The 18,186-nt window shown below is 39.9% G+C and overlaps 1 protein-coding gene across 1 annotated transcript in view; it reads right to left on the bottom strand.

Moving 5' to 3' along the window:
• cadm1b (cell adhesion molecule 1b) overlaps window positions 1-18,186 on the bottom strand; it is a 722,615-nt gene that overhangs the window by 162,151 nt on the left and 542,278 nt on the right. The gene's annotated exons all lie outside the window — the stretch shown is intronic.

Genomic DNA, 18,186 nt, shown 5'->3' on the forward strand with positions numbered 1-18,186 from the left:
TGCATCGTTTTACAAAATATTTGTTCTTGTTGGGATTAAAGAAGCAAAAACAACCTGAAGAGCCGTTTAGGACCCGAAAGAGCCGGTTCCTTTTAGTGAGCCGAGCCGAAGAAGCCGGTTCTCGACAAACTCTACTAACTTTACTCAACTTTGTTCTCCTTCGACTCGACTTCAAAATACCGCATTTAGGACACAACGTCAGGGGAAGCCGTGTATTTTTACCTTCATGCACTGTAACTTTGACTTAAGTCGCTTCTTAATTAGTAATTTTGAGCCCTCATTTTTGTGCGCTGGCTAGATTTTCTTGTGCGCAGAGAATATGCGAGCAGTGCGCAATTGCACACGCGCGCAGCTTAGAGGTATTATTGAGGGGTGCCAATTCAGTCTATTCTCTTCTCCTATTGGTCGGTCATACAAAAACTTGTTTTGTGATATTACTGGCCCGATATTGCTCTAGCTGTGGCAAGGCAGCCTGCTGCTTCATTGGATTGTTTTCTTTTGTCCGTGATGGCTTCTATCGTGGCAACAATGATGATGTGAAAAAGAGTTGGATTAAACCCCCGCTGAAGGCCGCAGGTATCAAACGCGCGACCCGCCGTTGTCGTTCCAATAAAACCAGAGGCAAAAGCGGGTGCCAGGCTTTTGATTCGTCGTAAAAAGCAAAATGGATCAGAAAGTTGAGAATTTTTGGCTGGTCGGTTATTGCGCAGCCCCAGGGTGCAAAGTTCCAGAGTTTTTTTTTTTTTTCAGGTACTCCCCGTGCGGAGTTTGCATGTTCTCCCCGTGCCTGTGTGGGTTTCCTCCAGGCACTCCGGTTTCATCTCACTTTCCCAAAACAAGCATGTCAGGTTAATTGTTAAATTTAGGTCCAATCGCAGCAACGGAATTTCCATAGCTAATTTGTGGTTGTCGTTGTGCCGATCCAATGTGCTTTTCTGAAAAATCGTATTGCGAAATGATTTATGCAATCCAGTTTTTTTGTCACGCTGGGTGCACGCATCACAGAACATGTAGCCTCCATTATCATCATCCTCATAGAGTAACCAGGAATATAATTGAGTCAATTTTGGCAGAAAAGTCATTTTCTTGCTAGGAGTATTCTTTTGTTGACTCGTTCGCTTCAAAACATGTGTTTTCCTTGCCTTCGCGGTCTTCTGAAGAATTTCTCAGCCGTTTTTCCGTGCCGTAATTATTGCCGTTGTTACCACTTTCTGTATTATGTTTCGACTTATTACCGACACTTAAAAAAATGACCAATTTTGTGTTGATTTGCACCTAATACGAACTGTTTTCACAGAGGCATATTTCTCTTTCACTCGACAACCACCAAAACACTGACGTCATCTCGAAACAAGATCTCGGCAAACAAGGGATTGCCGAGATCTCGTTTGCCGAGATCGGCGCGAGACCAAAACAACAATGGCGGATCTGCCTGATGAAAGGTTTGGGGTCCGGTAAATCTTTGCTAAAAAAAATAAAATAAAAATAAGTAATCGGGTAATATTGTGTTGGAATAATTATTCATACGTTATTCTATCTTAGTATTTTAACCCCATGATTAAATCAGTGTGTATCTGCAGTGTAAACAGGACATGAGGAAGGAACTGTTGATCGCTTTTGTTCTGAGTCTCTCAAGTCCTGATAAAGAGGAATAATCAGCATAAGTCAACGACCCTTGTAACCATAGACTAAAATCACATGTTGCTGTATAAACAAAAGGACTGGTCTCAACTGATTTTGTGTAAACACCCTTCCCTCAGCAGTTGTGACCCTATGTAACTAGGGTGTCCCCTCTTCTTAATAAAAAGAGCATCGAGCAGAGACTGATTCAGAGTGAATTGGATAATTTGTACATCGCGCACTTTCCGATCGCTCTCCTTGCAAGTAAAATCAATTCTCTGTGTCCTTTTTGTATACAGGTTTTTGTTACAAGTGTTGGGTTGAACCTGACATAATGACAGTTTGGTGTCAAAAAAAGTTGTGCACGTTGGGACGCACATTGATTTGACACCATGGGTCCCCAGCAAAAATGATGCGTCTAAGACGCAGGGACGCGGGCAAACGAGAAAACTGATCTATCTATCTAATACATAAACACATAAACACACATAAATAACGCGGCCGTGATTAGCAAATCCAATCCGAGTGAAAACGGGCCACTCAACGCCACGTCGAGTGTTTCGGCGACGGGAGTAAACATTTCCAATTGCCGCTCGTGATCGGGCGCAAATGAGGAGAGACTTTCATTAATCCCGGCTTGGTGGCGAGCCTTTTGGGCACAGACCACTGGCTGATAAATGCGCACTCGTTCCAGCAGCTGTCTGGAAGAGTAGAGTGCGAGCATCTCTACACATGGCCGCCTGCCTCTCGCCACATCACGACATACTGAGCGAGACCGACGTGCCGCCAAAAGACGAAACGCAATCTGCCATCGGGGGCCCTGGCGCTCGTCACGCCGGGTTGAGCGCCAAGACTCGACGATTCCTGCAGGGCGGCGACAGTTCGAGAGCCTCGATGGGAAGCGCTCATGAGAGAGTAAGGATGAGGGGGGTGAGCTAACTGGGTAAGCATCAGCTGTGGAAATTGGAAAATCGGGCTACAGTTCAAATCGGTTATCGCTCTCGGAATTGGTCGAGCTAGGTTTAATCAACCCCCGTTGGCTGTCTAACCAGATCGGCACTAATATGCAATTAGCGAGACTGAAGAGGTGACACAAAATGAAATTAACGACGAAATGTATTGGTATTGATAGTCATTCAAATACAAATTGAAATACTACCGTGTAATATTAACTGTGACAAAACATAAATATTAGAATAAGTGATAATATATACGTACTAGCTCAGGCACTGTTACTTGCTACGTGCTAATCCAGTCTAGTACCTAGCATATTAGAGTACAAGCTTTCTTCTCATCTCATCTCATTAGCTGCACCGCTTATCCTCAGTAGGGTCGCGGGGGTGCTAGAGCCCATCCCAGCAATCATCGGGCAGTGGGCAGGAGACAATCGCAGGGCACACGGGGACAGACAACTCACTCGCTCAGTCACACCTAGGGACAATTTGGACCGGCCAATTCACCTGAAATGCATGTCTTTGGAATGCGGGAGGAAACCGGAGTGCCCGGAGGAAACCCACGCAAGCACGGGGAGAACATACAAACTCCGCACAGTAAGGCCGGGAGCTGGATTTGAACCATATTCCAAGTTTTGGAAGAGGTTGAAAAACTTTTGATGATTTTTCTCTCCCCATCGTCCACCACAAAGGTAAGAAATCCTATTCATAATCCTTTTTTTAATTTTTACACGTTCATGTTAGCGTAATCTTTCGTACAGAAGATTACGCTAACGCGAACGTACGATTAGCCTGGGTTAACTTTATGTTTACGTTCATGGTAAACATTCAGGGTGTTGGAACGGATTAAAACGATTTTACATTACTTTTAATGGGGAAAACGATTTCAATGATTGAACAAATCGGTTTTCGAACAGGGTTCTGGAACGGATTATGGTCGAGAACCGAGGTTCCACTGTAATCCAAAAGTAATTGAAAGTAATCCAGTTAAAGTAACCCAAACCAACCCTAATATATACGATTTGTGTGTGTATGTATGAGCGTTTGTTTATGAGTTATCTAATCTAATCTAATATGTCCATCCAATATAATTTATCTAATCCATCTAAATAAAATATTTTACACATATTGATTTGTGTCTGTGTGTTTGTATGTAACTCATAGGCTCTGAAATGGCTGAACCAATTTTTGTGAAAATATCCATAGTTGTACTTTAGAACTCTGCAAGTGTCTTTAGCTAGGTTGTCAAGTCAAGTCAAATGTATTTATATAGCCCTTAATCACAAAAATGTCTCAAAGGACTGCACAGGATTACAATGACACAATTACCTGATCTTAAACCAACATGCGGGCAAAGAACAACTCAAAACCTCAGCGTGAGGAAAAATAGAAACCTTGAAAAAGGACCTCACAAGTGGTAATCCCCCTTCCAGGATGACCAGGGTCAATCACTATTAGCATTACTATACACAAGCATAGTAAACACTAGGTAACATGTTGAAAATTTGTCCGGAAACTGCATGACAGCAGAGACGCCCCCAGCCTGTAAACTAGTCCAGAAAGTCTATGACGGCCACGACGCCGTTTCCCATCTCTGCCAGCTGGTCCATGCAGGCGTTCACATGCTTCAGTTCAAACGCTGGTCCCCTGACTCATCTCCAAATCGTCCAAAAAATACCAACAGAATCGATAGACATCTGCTTTTATGTACAAGTGGCTCTGGAGCTGCATGTGGCTCTTTGGCACAGGGATGTGATTGAGGTGGAGAAAAAGTCTGAAACCTAGCCGGGGGTTTGGGGGCCCAGGGCAGAGCCCAGTGGGGGGGCGATGCCCCCCCAAAGCTTCTGGGTTTTAAGCAATTTACTTGTCCAAAACCATGCTTAAATTAACAATTTAACATCTTTAGAAGATTTAAATAACAAAATAATTCGCCCACATACCAGATTTTTTTTGTAAATACTGCAAGGTCAGTTCAAATGCAGTTCAGACCCTGCAGCTTGTGCAACGATGTGGCCAATTTATGCAATTTTTCTAACGGCCACTAGGGTGCGCCAGAGCAATAAAGGAAAGAGTGAGACAGTCTGATTTGTTTGCTACGCAAGTGAAAAAGTCGGAATTCCGACTATAGTCGGAAAAATCACATCCCTGTTGGCAATTCCTATTGGCTCCCTGGCGCTTTTTTTTCAACAAACCGCGGCCCCGACAACCTCGTTCAAAGAGAATGCCCAGCAAAGGCGAGTTCGGCAACGTCGAGACCATTATGCTTATATACGAAACATATGTTTCCGACTTAATTCACTTAATTTTGGAAATTGCAAAAATCGAGGGAATTCCGTCCTCATTTTACCTTGCACAGGCGGCAGGAAATTCAAGTACATCCGCACTCAGTTCACCTCACAAGTATTTCTCAACATCAAAAGCGCAATTGCCGTGTCTGGAAATCCTCGCTCCTTATTGGACCACGCCACCCAAACCAGACCAATTTTAGGGGTTCAAGCGCTTTGATTCTCCTTTTTTCTTGCGTTCGTTGTATTTTTTTCCAAACATCAAAAGCCATTTGAGTCGTCCTGCGATCGCCTGAGTCAGCGTGTCCGATAGCAACAAGCGGCACTACGGAACATCATTAACAATAAAAGTTTTCTGTCTGTGATGCTCGCACTTTTCTCCCCGCTGCGTCTTTTTCATCCCGTTCAGTCATTAGGGGAGCAACCTTGGGGAAGAAAAACACATTTTTTGCGGGCGTCTTTGCAGATTTGGGTCTGCTGGGGTATAATTACCACTTGTGGAACCTTGCTGGAGATGTGTTGGAATGACTAATCCGATCAACTGGATTTCTTCTTGCGAAAAGTGTTGTTTAATGATTGGTTAACACGAAAGAGATTTTTCCAAAATCCTCAAGTTCTTGTGATTAATTTTTCAAAAAAAAAAAAAAACACACGTGAAGGATACTGAAAGTCTGTGAAAAGCAATGACGAGAAGTTCAAGGAGAAATAAGACAATTACTGGCTAAAGTCCTGAGAACTAACTTGCATGTCTTCGGAATGATAATCCTTTTTTCCCAAAAGAAAAGATCCATCCATCCATCCATCCATCATCTGCACTGCTTATCCTCAGTAGGGTCGCGGGGGTGCTGGAGCCCATCCCAGCTATCCTTGGGCACTGCGCAAGGGACACCCAGAACTGGTTGCCAGACAGTCGCAGGGCACACAGGGACAGACAACGCTCATTCACACCCAGAGACAATTTTTGATGGCCCATCAACCTGACATGCATGTTTTTGGAATGTGGGCGGAAACCGGAGTGCCTGGAGGAAACCCACGCAAGCACAGGGAGAACATGCAAACTCCACACAGGAAAGTTTGATTCCATAACATCAGAACTTTGCCAGAGACGCGCTAACCACTGTGCCGCTGTGCTGTCCAATAGAAAACATAATTCTGATAAATTTCCATCCATCCATTATCCGCACCGCTTATCCCCAGTAGGGTCGCGGGGTTGCTGGAGTACATCCCAGCTATCTTCGGGCAGTGGGCAGGGGACACCCTCAACCGGTTACCAGCCAGTTGCAGGGCTCAGAGGGACAGACAACTCACTCACTCATTCACACCCAACGACAATTTGGACCGGCCAATAAACCCGACATGCATGTTTTTGGAATGTGGGCGGAAACTGTAAGCAAGCACGGGAAGAACATGCAAACCCCACATAGGAAAGTTTGATCCCATGACCTCAGAACTGTGCCACGGACGCAGTAACCACTGTGCCGCCGTGCTGCCCAATAGAAAACATAATTCTGATTGGAACAGGAATCCAACATGGCGGCGCATGGATACATGCTTGCGGCTCGTTGTCCAGCTAATCTTCTATTTATTGCCGTTCTCTTGTCTTTTTTGCTTTCACTTTTGGACACATGTGTGGCCAAAAACACTTACAGTAGGGACGAACTTATTCGGTTGGGTGGGCGTCTAAATTTCGACTTTTCGGGCACTTTTTATAACGCCTATGATATACCGAGCGAACTTCAAAGAGACCCGGCATCCTTGTGGACAGCTATTCCTCTTAATAAACGACGGCGGCGGCCCCGTAAAGAAAGGAAACAGAAACGTGGTTGCCGTGCAGGTAGATGTGTGAAGCGTGTGAAGTCCAAGCAGCAAGATGGACGCGAGGATGTAACTAATTCCACCATTCATTCCTCGCCGGACAACCGACGCTTTAAACTCAGCGCTCACGAACGGCCACAACGCCGGGAGCTTTTGAAGATCTCGACAAAGACTACAAAGAGTTCAGCTAAGTCAAATGATTCAGCAAAGCTGAAATTTGGTCTGTTAAATATTAGATCGCTTGCTCCAAAAGCTTTACTTGTTGATAACATTATTCGTGATTATAAACTTAACTGTATGGGTCTTTGTGAAACGTGGTTACGCCCGGATGAGCACTTAGCGCTAAATTATGCCTCTCCCCCAGACTACGAGAGTAGTCATATAGCACGCACGCTGAAAAGGGGTGGTGGTGTTGCGCTAATCTCTGAAAAATCGCTCAAATTTAATACACGTACCTCTAATAATTACAAAACGTTTGAGGCTCTTGTGATGCGGTCCCCTCAATTGTCAATTGATGTAATAACTATCTATCGTGCACCTGGGCCATACACAACTTTCTTAGACGAATTTGCTGAACTTTTGTCTGAACTAGTAACCTATGCAGACAAAATTATAATTATGGGAGACTTTAACATTCATATGAACTCCCCACACAGTTCACTTACTATTGCGTTTAGTTCTCTAATTGATGCATTAGGTTTTACTCAACTGGTTGACTTGCCAACCCATAAAAATGGGAACACGCTAGACTTGATTCTGACTCGAGGAGTTTTAACCTCAAACATTATGGTGCTACCGTGTACTACTGTTATCTCTGATCATTATTTAGTGACATTTGAGGTGCTAACTAAATGTAGAGTTAATAAAGCTGAGGGATTTAGCGGACGCAATATAAGCACTGGCACAGTTTCTGAGCTCTTTGAACTCCTTCCTGGAGCAGTTGCGTCCTTTCCTAAATACAATGGCTCGATTGACTCACTCATGAATGAGTTCAATACCACCCTGACTAGTGTGCTGGATTCAATAGCGCCCATAAAACTAAAATCACGTCCTAAAAGACGCACACCTTGGTTTACTGATGAAACTAGAACTCTTAAAAAAGAATGCAGGAAATGGGAGAGAAAATGGCGCGCTACCAAGCTTGAGGTTTTCCATCAAACCTGGTGTGACAGCTTGTTAAAGTATAAAGCGGCCCTTGCCTCTGCAAAATCGGCCTACCTTTCGAAGGTGATTGCGTCTCAAAAGAACAACCCCAAAGCCCTTTTTGACACTGTAGCATCGCTTACAAGGCAACAGCCTATCGCAGACAGTTCGACACACTCTGCTCAGGAGTTAATGGTCTTCTTCACTAAGAAGATTCAATGCATACAGGAAGAAATTGCAAAAGATATTGTTAGTACCACTCGTATTAAAGGACTGAAATTTACAGATGCACGACAGGGTGGCTGCCCTGGGAAAATGGCCGGTTTTAGTGAACTGTCACTTGATGATCTCAAACAAGTGGTGAATGCGGCCAAACCGACGACTTGCCAGTTCGACCCGCTCCCAGGTTCACTTATTAAAAGTCTTTTTAGCGTCCTTGGGCCTTCAGTTCTAAATATTATAAATACATCACTCTCCTCAGGTGTAGTTCCAGCAGCTTTTAAGTCCGCCGTTATTAAACCCACACTGAAACGACCCAACCTTGATCCAGAAATATTAAGTAATTACAGACCTGTGTCAAACCTACCTTTCCTCTCTAAAGTACTCGAAAGAGTAGTGGCACAGCAGCTGAATGCTTTCATATCGGAGAATAACCTTTTTGAATCCATGCAATCAGGATTCAGGGCTAACCACTCTACTGAGACAGCTCTGATCAAGGTAACAAATGATCTCCTAATGTCAATGGATTCTGGCGCTTCATCACTTTTGCTGCTGCTGGATCTTAGTGCTGCTTTTGACACAGTGCGCCACAATATCCTACTAGAACGGTTGGAAAAATGGATTGGTCTCTCAGGAGCTGTCCTCTCGTGGTTCAAATCCTACCTCTCAGATAGGACGCACTGTGTTAAATATGGTGAAACGACATCTGAGCCCTTTAATGTTACCTGCGGTGTTCCGCAGGGTTCAGTGCTCGGCCCCCTACTTTTCAACATTTACATGCTTCCATTAGGTGATATTATTCGCAAGTACAATATCAGCTTCCATTGCTATGCAGACGACACTCAACTATATCTTCCGTTGGAGGAATCTTCCACACTAAACTGTGGAAATTTGGAGGCCTGTCTCACTGAGATAAAAGAGTGGATGTCACTCAATTTCTTGCGTCTTAACTCTGAAAAGACTGAAATGTTAGTCATTGGTCCTTCTAAATGCCGGGACTTATTCTCAAAAACTGCTGTGATCATTGACAAATGTCACATCACACAGAGTGACTCAGTTAAAAATTTAGGTGTCATATTTGACCCTGATCTATCCTTTGAGATGCATGTAAAGCAAATTACTAGAACTGCCTTCTTCCATCTTCGCAACATTGCTAAAATCCGTTCAATACTGTCTCAGTCTGATGCGGAAACAATAATTCATGCATTTGTTACCTCCCGTCTCGATTACTGCAATGCACTACTCTCCGGTCTCCCGAAGTCCAGAATCAAGTCTCTTCAGCTAGTACAAAATGCCGCAGCGAGGCTCTTAACCAGGACAAAAAAGTACGATCACATAACACCGATTTTGGCTAACCTGCATTGGCTCCCAGTTAGCCAAAGATGTGACTTCAAAGTTCTCTTAGTATTGTACAAAATCATACATGGACTTGCTCCCTCTTATCTTTCAGATCTGATCTGCCACTATGTCCCGGTCCGAAGCCTACGATCTGAGAGTGCTGGTCTTCTGATGATCCCGAGAGCAAAGAAGTCTATGCTGGTTCGAGAGCGTTTTCCATCCGGGCACCGGTGCTGTGGAATGCTCTTCCCCCTGAGATTCGATCTGCAACCTCAGTGGAAATGTTTAAATCTAAACTTAAAACTCACTTCTACTCCATTGCATACGAATAACCTACTCCTCTTGTCGGTTGAAAATAGTTTGTGTAATATAGTGTAACAATCTGTGAAGCCCTTTGAGACTCTTCGTGATTTAGGGCTATACAAATAAAAATGACTTGACTTGACTTGACTTGATAAATGTATAGACTTTAATTGACGGTTAAATTCATCTTTAGATTTTTTAATGGATAAAATGACAACATAAGCTAAAATAATTGTGGTCCCATCATTGCCAGGATCAGGCTGTAAACCACAAAGCAACGGCAACCACATGATGAAGGTGCTGTATCTGAATAAGAGCAGGAGGCTTCTCCTGCAACTGGTAACCATGGACACCAGTATAATCTGTTTCACGTGGGGAGCAAGCTACTACCCCAAAACACACAGCTGGGAGGGATGGGCTCCACCAGGCTGTACTTGCCCAAGACACACCTCAAGGAAACACTTTGTCATTTAAAAATACAATCAAGATTTTTTTCAAACAAATGTATAAAAAAGAAAGAATTCCAATAACTACATTTAATTTAAATATTTTTATCTTTTATTTTATGATTTATTGTTCTTGATGAAATAAAAAAAATAATCCTGATTAATTGTGCTCCAAATCACTTTAAAAACAACTAAAAATGTGCTCATTTAAACAAATAAAGATGCATTTTTATCAATTTAAATTATTTTATGATTTATTTAAATTGTATCATGCGTGAAATAATCCCAAATAATTTGGTTCATTTAAAATGATTTTATAAGGTTTAAATTTGTTTTGATAAATACAACAAGAAGGCAATCTAGATTCATTTGAGTTTGATTAAATTATAAACAACCACCTTAATGTTTAACCAAATATTTTTTTCTTATTTTAAACATTGTTATCAGATTTACATTTTCAATTAGAATACGAAAAATAAGATTTAATTTTAAATGATTATATAATTCATGTTTATTTATTTTTCAAATGGATTGTGGTCCAAACAACTTGTTAAATAGTACTTCACTGTTTAACCAAATAACTGTTCTTATTTTCAATTTCTTAAATATGTTTTTTATATCATATTAGAAAAAAACCCAGACATGTTTGCTCATTTAAAAAAATGACTTATTTTAATATATTTTTATAAAATAGAAATAATCTATATTTTAATAAGCATAATATATTGATATTATTTAAGTTTTTTTGAATAAGATGCAAAAACAATACAGATCATTTTGCAAATCTTATTTATTTTAGATGTTTTATAAAATAAAATAATAATGATAATAATAATGATAAAAATTTAGTAGTATTTTTATCACTTTAAATACTAACATCTTTTCAACAAAAACTTGAAAAATAAAACAGTAAGTGTTGTTACTTTTAACATTTTTTTGTGTTTTATGATTTATTTAATTTTATTTTGGTTAAATATTAAAACGTATAAGTGTATATATATATATATATATATATATATATATATATATATATATATATATATATATATATTATATAAAAAGGCATATTATAAAAATAAATCACTAAAAAGGGTCATTGTTATTTGTTAAGATTTGCAGAACAACAATTTCAATAATTAATAAAACGAAGGTAACGGTAGTTTCTGTTAAAGGCAGGGCTCTCCAAGGTGATGCAGGACAGCTGAGGTGCCTGCCGACCTGTTGTGGAAATAGCCCACCAGTGCTGGGTCATTGTGATTTTCTAGTATTATTATATTCTTAATGGTTGACTGAGTCTGTTTAACTCTACTTCCCACAATTAACCTGGTAATAACATAGTAACAACATAGTAATAACATTATAAGTTATTTTAGAAGTGCATATAAAACTGGGCTCCCTTTGCGCTAATGAGTAACAAAAAGTAGCTCTTAGTTTGACCATGTTCTGAAAATAAATGTATGGAAACAGTGAAAAAGTCAATGAAACGTGCGGAAAAGTACTGTAACAGAACTAAATGGTATACAGCAGTACTGAATAACATGTAATAGTGCTTAAAATCAGTCAAACATATTACTAAAATTTATGAAAAAAAAGATCTGATCGAACAATGACACCAAAAAATAAACCTGAAAACAAAAACAAGAAAACCCTAGAGCAGGGGTGTCAAACTCATTTTAACTCGGTGGCCACACGATAGAACAAACATTCGGTTGGGGGCCGGACTAGATTAAAGAGAAAGAAAAAGAGATAATGAAATAAGAGAAAGAGGGAGGGAAAAGGAGAGATGGCGGGACAAAGAAAGAAAAAGAGAGAGAGGGAGAGAGCGTGAGTAACAAAAGATAAAAAGTCGTGAGAGAGGGGGAAAAAAGGGAGAGGAAGAAAGAAATCCAAAGAGAAATAAAAAGACAGAAGGAGAGAAAAGAGAAAAAGTGCGAAGGGTATGAAGAGAGAAAGAGACAAAGAGGAACAAAGCAAGAGAAAAAGAGACACAGAGAGTGAAAGACACAGAGTGGGAGAAAAGGGGTGGAAAAGAGAGAAAATACAAGTAAAGTGTCTTTGTTCGAGGCACCTGGCTTTGGCAACATCAAGTGGACATATTTCAATCTACAGCTCGTTTTTCCCTTGCGCTTCTCTGAGTGTTGTCTCGCGGGCCGGATTCAATCCCTTAGCGGGCCTGATCCGGCCCGTGCGCCGCCTGTTTGGCACCTGTGCCCCAGAGAATAACGACCCAAAAACAAACCCGAAAAAATAAAGGGAAAATGACGCAAATAAGAAAAGTACCCGACAAAAAAAAATAATAAAATACTGAAAAGCATGAAAAATAAATAAAACAGTCCTACACAGTCCACATCTTTTTTGTGTCCCATAGCGACATAAGTTTTTGCCAGTGAGGAATAATATAATCTGCTTTGTTTTGTTCCAATATGCATGGCTTGAAGGTGCTCGCTTTGCATCGTGTCTTAGCATCCATCTTGTTCAAGTTTATTTTTTATTTGTATTTTTCCAGCAAACCTCATCTGTGCTTAGAAAACTAGTTTTTATTTGCTGCATGTTGTGAAATTGATCAGCCCCGTCTAGTAGGCGTGACATCAATTTTTGACAGTAAATGACGAGGGAGATAACAAATAGGTTGATGAATTGAAGGACTCTTCCTCCGTATTGAGTGGAATTTTAGTCCTTCAGCATATCCAATTTTAGGGGTTGGACACATAAATTTGATTGAGTGCAATGGAAGTGAGTCAATGGAGAAGCCATTTACCAGCCCAGTGCTTTTGTGGGAATTTACTGACTTTGTAACTTTGTAAGGAGCTTAGATTATATATATATATATCTCATCTCATCTCATTAGCTGCACCGTTTATCCTCAGTAGGGTCGCGGGGGTGCTGGAGCCCATCCCAGCAATCATCAGGCAGTGGGCAAGGGACACCCTGAACTGGTTGCCATCCAATCGCAGGGCACACAGGGACAGACAACTCGCTCGCTCTTTCACACCTAGGGACCAATCCACCTGAATTGCATGTCTTTGGAACGTGGGAGGAAACCGGAGTGCCCGGAGGAAACCCACGCAAGCACGGGGAGAACATACAAACTCCGAAAAGTAAGTCCGGTAGCTGGATTTGAACCCACACAGGAGGTTCCCAAGACCTTAGAACTGTGCCTGCACGCGCGCTAACCACTGCGCTGCCGTGCTGCCCATATATATATATATATATATATATATATATATATATATATATATATATATATATATATATATATATATATATATATATATATTATATATATATATATATGTAACGGGTGTAATAATAACTTTTGTTTTATTGAAATTCCTGCTGAAATATGTGTATAGTTTTTGGTAAGTGTCCTGCAATAATGAGTCCAACAGTGCCACCTGCTGGTATGGGGTAGGGATGGTTTTGGCTTTTGACATGTGACCGGAAGGCGGGGTTTTGTTGGCAGTCTACAGAGCGAGCTGCCAACGGTAAGACACATCTTTTGGTGCGCCACAAAAAAAGTTCATTTTAAACATTATAACCACAGCTGACTAATCTCTCAACATGCACAGTAATGTGATTGACGTTGTCAAGCTGTTTGGATTTATTTCCGTTTTGTTTCTGTTGTGCTAAAATGTTAATTCCCCTTATAGAGATTAAAGAGATCAAAGCTACTAGAGAAGCTAATGTTGTGACTCATTTCATCTGCAGGTACATTGTATCCGTTTTTATACACATCATTGTTCTTATTTCTATTTTCTCATATATATATATATATAAAAAGGACGATGTTGGTTAAAATTCATACTAAAGAAAAATATGTTGAATTCATTGTAAACAATAAAAAAACACTATACGATCTATTGTTAAAAGTGTCTTGTTAAAATGGATGTAAAAAATGTATTGTGATATTCTAAAATGTATTTTATGTAAATTGAATAGAAAGCTCTTTGATATGCTTTGAGCAGTCTACAGAGTGAGTTGCCAACGAGATCAAAGAGGTCAAAGCCAGCAGAGAAGCTAATGTTGTGACTCATTTCATCTGCAGAAATTGTAGTAAAAAACCTCATCATCCAGTCCAGCGTGAATGTGGATCTTTGGTGGGACAGGTACACCACAGTTACATATATATATATATATATATATATATATATATATATATATATATATATATATATATATATATATATATATATATATATATATATATATTACACACACATACATATATACATAGATGTACGCAATAAACATACATCAGAAACATATTACACAAACACTATCTATCTAACTATCTATCTATCTATCTATCTATCGCTCTATCTATCTATCTATCAAGAGAGAGAGAGAGAGAGAGAGAGAGAGAGAGAGAGAGAGAGAGAGAGAGAGAGAGAGAGAGAGAGAGAGAGAGAGAAGAGAGGGGAGAGATTCATACTATGTGTACAGAATATATGTACATGTATGGAATAAGCGTACATAATATAAATACATATGTATGTAAAATATGTACGTAATATAAGTAAATATTTGTGTTATGTGTTTTATGTGTGTATGCAATGAACGTACATCCTGTAATCAGGGTTGGGTAGGGTTACTTTAACTGGATTACTTTCAATTACTTTTGGATTACTCCAATACCAAATATGCTAATAAAATACAAAATAAACTAAATATGAATATTTTGTGCAGGCTTGGGGAGTAACGGAATACAAGGAACGGCAGAAATGATGTTGGCAAGCTGTTTATTTTCATTTCGTTTCTGTGGCATTTTATGTTAGTTTTGCCGGAGATCAAAGAGATCAAAGCCAGGAGAGAAAGTTTACCACGTGTTGTGAGTCATAATTGTATTCATATTTAGTTTATTTTGTCTTTTATTAGCATATTTGGTATTGGAGTAATCCAATGGTAATTGAAAGTAATCGAGTTAAAGTAACCCTGCCCAACCCTGCCTGTAATACAATATCTATATATGTATATGTAAAATATGTACATAATAAACATACACATGTAGGTAGTACACGTACGTTATTTACTGTACGTACATATGTATGCAAAATAGGTATATAACACGCGGAAATATGTGTTTAACATAAATATGCAATACACATACATATGTGTGTAACATGCTGGGCATGAAATAGATGTAAAATATGGACATAATGCATGTACAAATTATCAATATGTATTATATACATGTGTATGTAAAATGTGTCAAGTCAAGTCACATTTATCACAAACATGTCTCAAAGGGCAGCACGGCGGCGCAGTGGTTAGCGCTTGTGCGGCACAGTTCATGTCATGGGAACCTCCTGCGTGGGTTAGAAAATCTGCTACAGCCGGTGCCAAGGGGGCGGGGCCAGCCGGTCGCCACGGCGACCATGCTGGACATGACAGAGCCCCCCTTTAAGTGGCAGCTCCTGAGGTCCCAAAAAAAAGGGGCTTACAGGCAAACAGGAACCCAGACTAGAAATACTCACAAAACAGGCTTTTACTCAGAACGGGCAAGTACAGGTTTCCTCAAGTCCAACAGAACAGAATAATGCAGAGTTTGTATGTTCTCCCCGTGCTTGCGTGGGTTTCCTCCGGGCACTCCGGTTTCCTCCGACATTCCAAAAACATGCATTTCAGGTGAATTGGCGGGTCCGAATGGTCCCTAGGTGTGAATGAGCGAGTGAGTTGTCTGTCCCCGTGTGCCCTGCGATTGGCTGGCAACCAGTTCAGGGTGTCCCCTGCCCACTGCCTGATGATTGCTGGGATGGGCTCCAGCACCCCCGCTACCCTACTGAGGATAAGCGGTCTAGCTAATGAGATGAGATGGAATGAGATGTCTCAAAGGACTGCACAGGATTACAATGACACCATTACCTGATCTTAAACCAACATGCGGGCAAGGAAAACCTCAAAACCTGTGTGCATGATATACTTACTAATATACGTAAAATAGTTACGTAATATTCATACATAAGTATGTAATATGCGTACATAATACATGTATGTTTAATATCTACATATGTAATATAGGTACACATGGTAAATGTGTATGAAATAAACTTGCATATGTAAGTAATATGTATGTGGCATACGGTATGTACATATCTATGTAAAATTAATACTTGTATGTAAAATATGTATGTAATATGCACACATAATGTACACAATTGTTTTTGTTTAATAATTATGTAATATTAGTAAATATGTATGTTATATTTATGTGCATTGCATGTACACATGTTATGTATGCATGTTTGTAACATACAGGACGTACAAAATATACATAAATATAACCAATAGTTAATATATGCAAAATACATTCATAATGCATGTACAAACCATCAATATGTATGATACATATGTATGCAAAATGTGCGCATGTTTTACGTAGATATGTATGTATATACTGTAGGTATATAAGTATGTAAAATAAGTACTTATGTATGTAAATACTTCATATGCATGCATAATATAAATACATATATGTGTATGTTATATGCATAAAATATGTATATATCTAGGCAATGTACTGATGTCATATGTATACATAAATGTTATACATACATAATATGCTGTACATTTATACATACGTAATATACATTTATTTCTTGTTTATGTATGTTATGCAAGTAAGTAATACATGTACAACTGTAGGTAATATACGTACGTGACATAATGTAAAAATATATGTATATTGACAGACTGCCCATTTTGCATATCTGGTTATCTGCTCCTCTTGCACTCTTTGCACTCCTGTATAATACTATACATAGCTATAATTATTTAGCATATTATTAGTACTTCAATAACCCAGTACAACATTTATTTATATCTGTACATTCAAGGAAACTGTGCTGGTCAGATGTATCGACATTTCATTCTGTATACACGTGTACAAGAATGACAATAAAGTATATCTGAATCTGATATCCAAATATAATATCCATACATGTTATATATGTAGTATATAATACATGTACGCATATATGAATGTGATAATTATGCAATATACATGTATACATGTGTGTGATATAGCTACATAATATGCATATATATGCATGTAGTTTTATATATATATATACAGGGAGTGCAGAATTATTAGGCAAATGAGTATTTTGACCACATCATCCTCTTTATGCATGTTGTCTTACTCCAAGCTGTATAGGCTCGAAAGCCTACTACCAATTAAGCATATCAGGTGATGTGCATCTCTGTAATGAGAAGGGGTGTGGTCTAATGACATCAACACCCTATATCAGGTGTGCATAATTATTAGGCAACTTCCTTTCCTTTGGCAAAATGGGTCAGAAGAGGGACTTGACAGGCTCTGAAAAGTCAAAAATAGTGAGATATCTTGCAGAGGGATGCAGCACTCTTAAAATTGCCAAGCTTCTGAAGCGTGATCATCGAACAATCAAGCGTTACATTCAAAATAGTCAACAGGGTCGCAAGAAGCGTGTAGAAAAACCAAGGCGCAAAATAACTGCCCGTGAACTGAGAAAAGTCAAGCGTACAGCTGCCAAGATGCCACTTGCCACCAGTTTTGCCATATTTCAGAGCTGCAACATCACTGGAGTGCCCAAAAGCACAAGGTGTGCAATACTCAGAGACATGGCCAAGGTAAGAAAGGCTGAAAAACGACCACCACTGAACAAGACACACAAGCTGAAACATCAAGACTGGGCCAAGAAAAATCTCAAGACGGATTTTTCTAAGGTTTTATGGACTGATGAAATGAGAGTGAGTCTTGATGGGCCAGATGGATGGGCCCGTGGCTGGATCGGTAAAGGGCAGAGAGCTCCAGTCCGCCTCAGACGCCAGCAAGGTGGAGGTGGGGTACTGGTATGGGCTGGTATCATCAAAGATGAGCTTGTGGGGCCTTTTCGGGTTGAGGATGGACTCAAGCTCAACTCCCAGTCCTACTGCCAGTTTCTGGAAGACACCTTCTTCAAGCAGTGGTACAGGAAGAAGTCCGCATCCTTCAAGAAAAACATGATTTTCATGCAGGACAACGCTCCATCACACGCATCCAAGTACTCCACAGCGTGGCTGGCAAGAAAGGGTCTAAAAGAAGAA

The sequence above is a fragment of the Urocampus carinirostris genome, chromosome 10 (genome assembly GCF_059441175.1).
Source record: "Urocampus carinirostris isolate Australia breed hairy pipefish chromosome 10, RoL_Ucar_1.0, whole genome shotgun sequence".
Lineage (NCBI taxonomy): Eukaryota > Metazoa > Chordata > Actinopteri > Syngnathiformes > Syngnathidae > Urocampus > Urocampus carinirostris.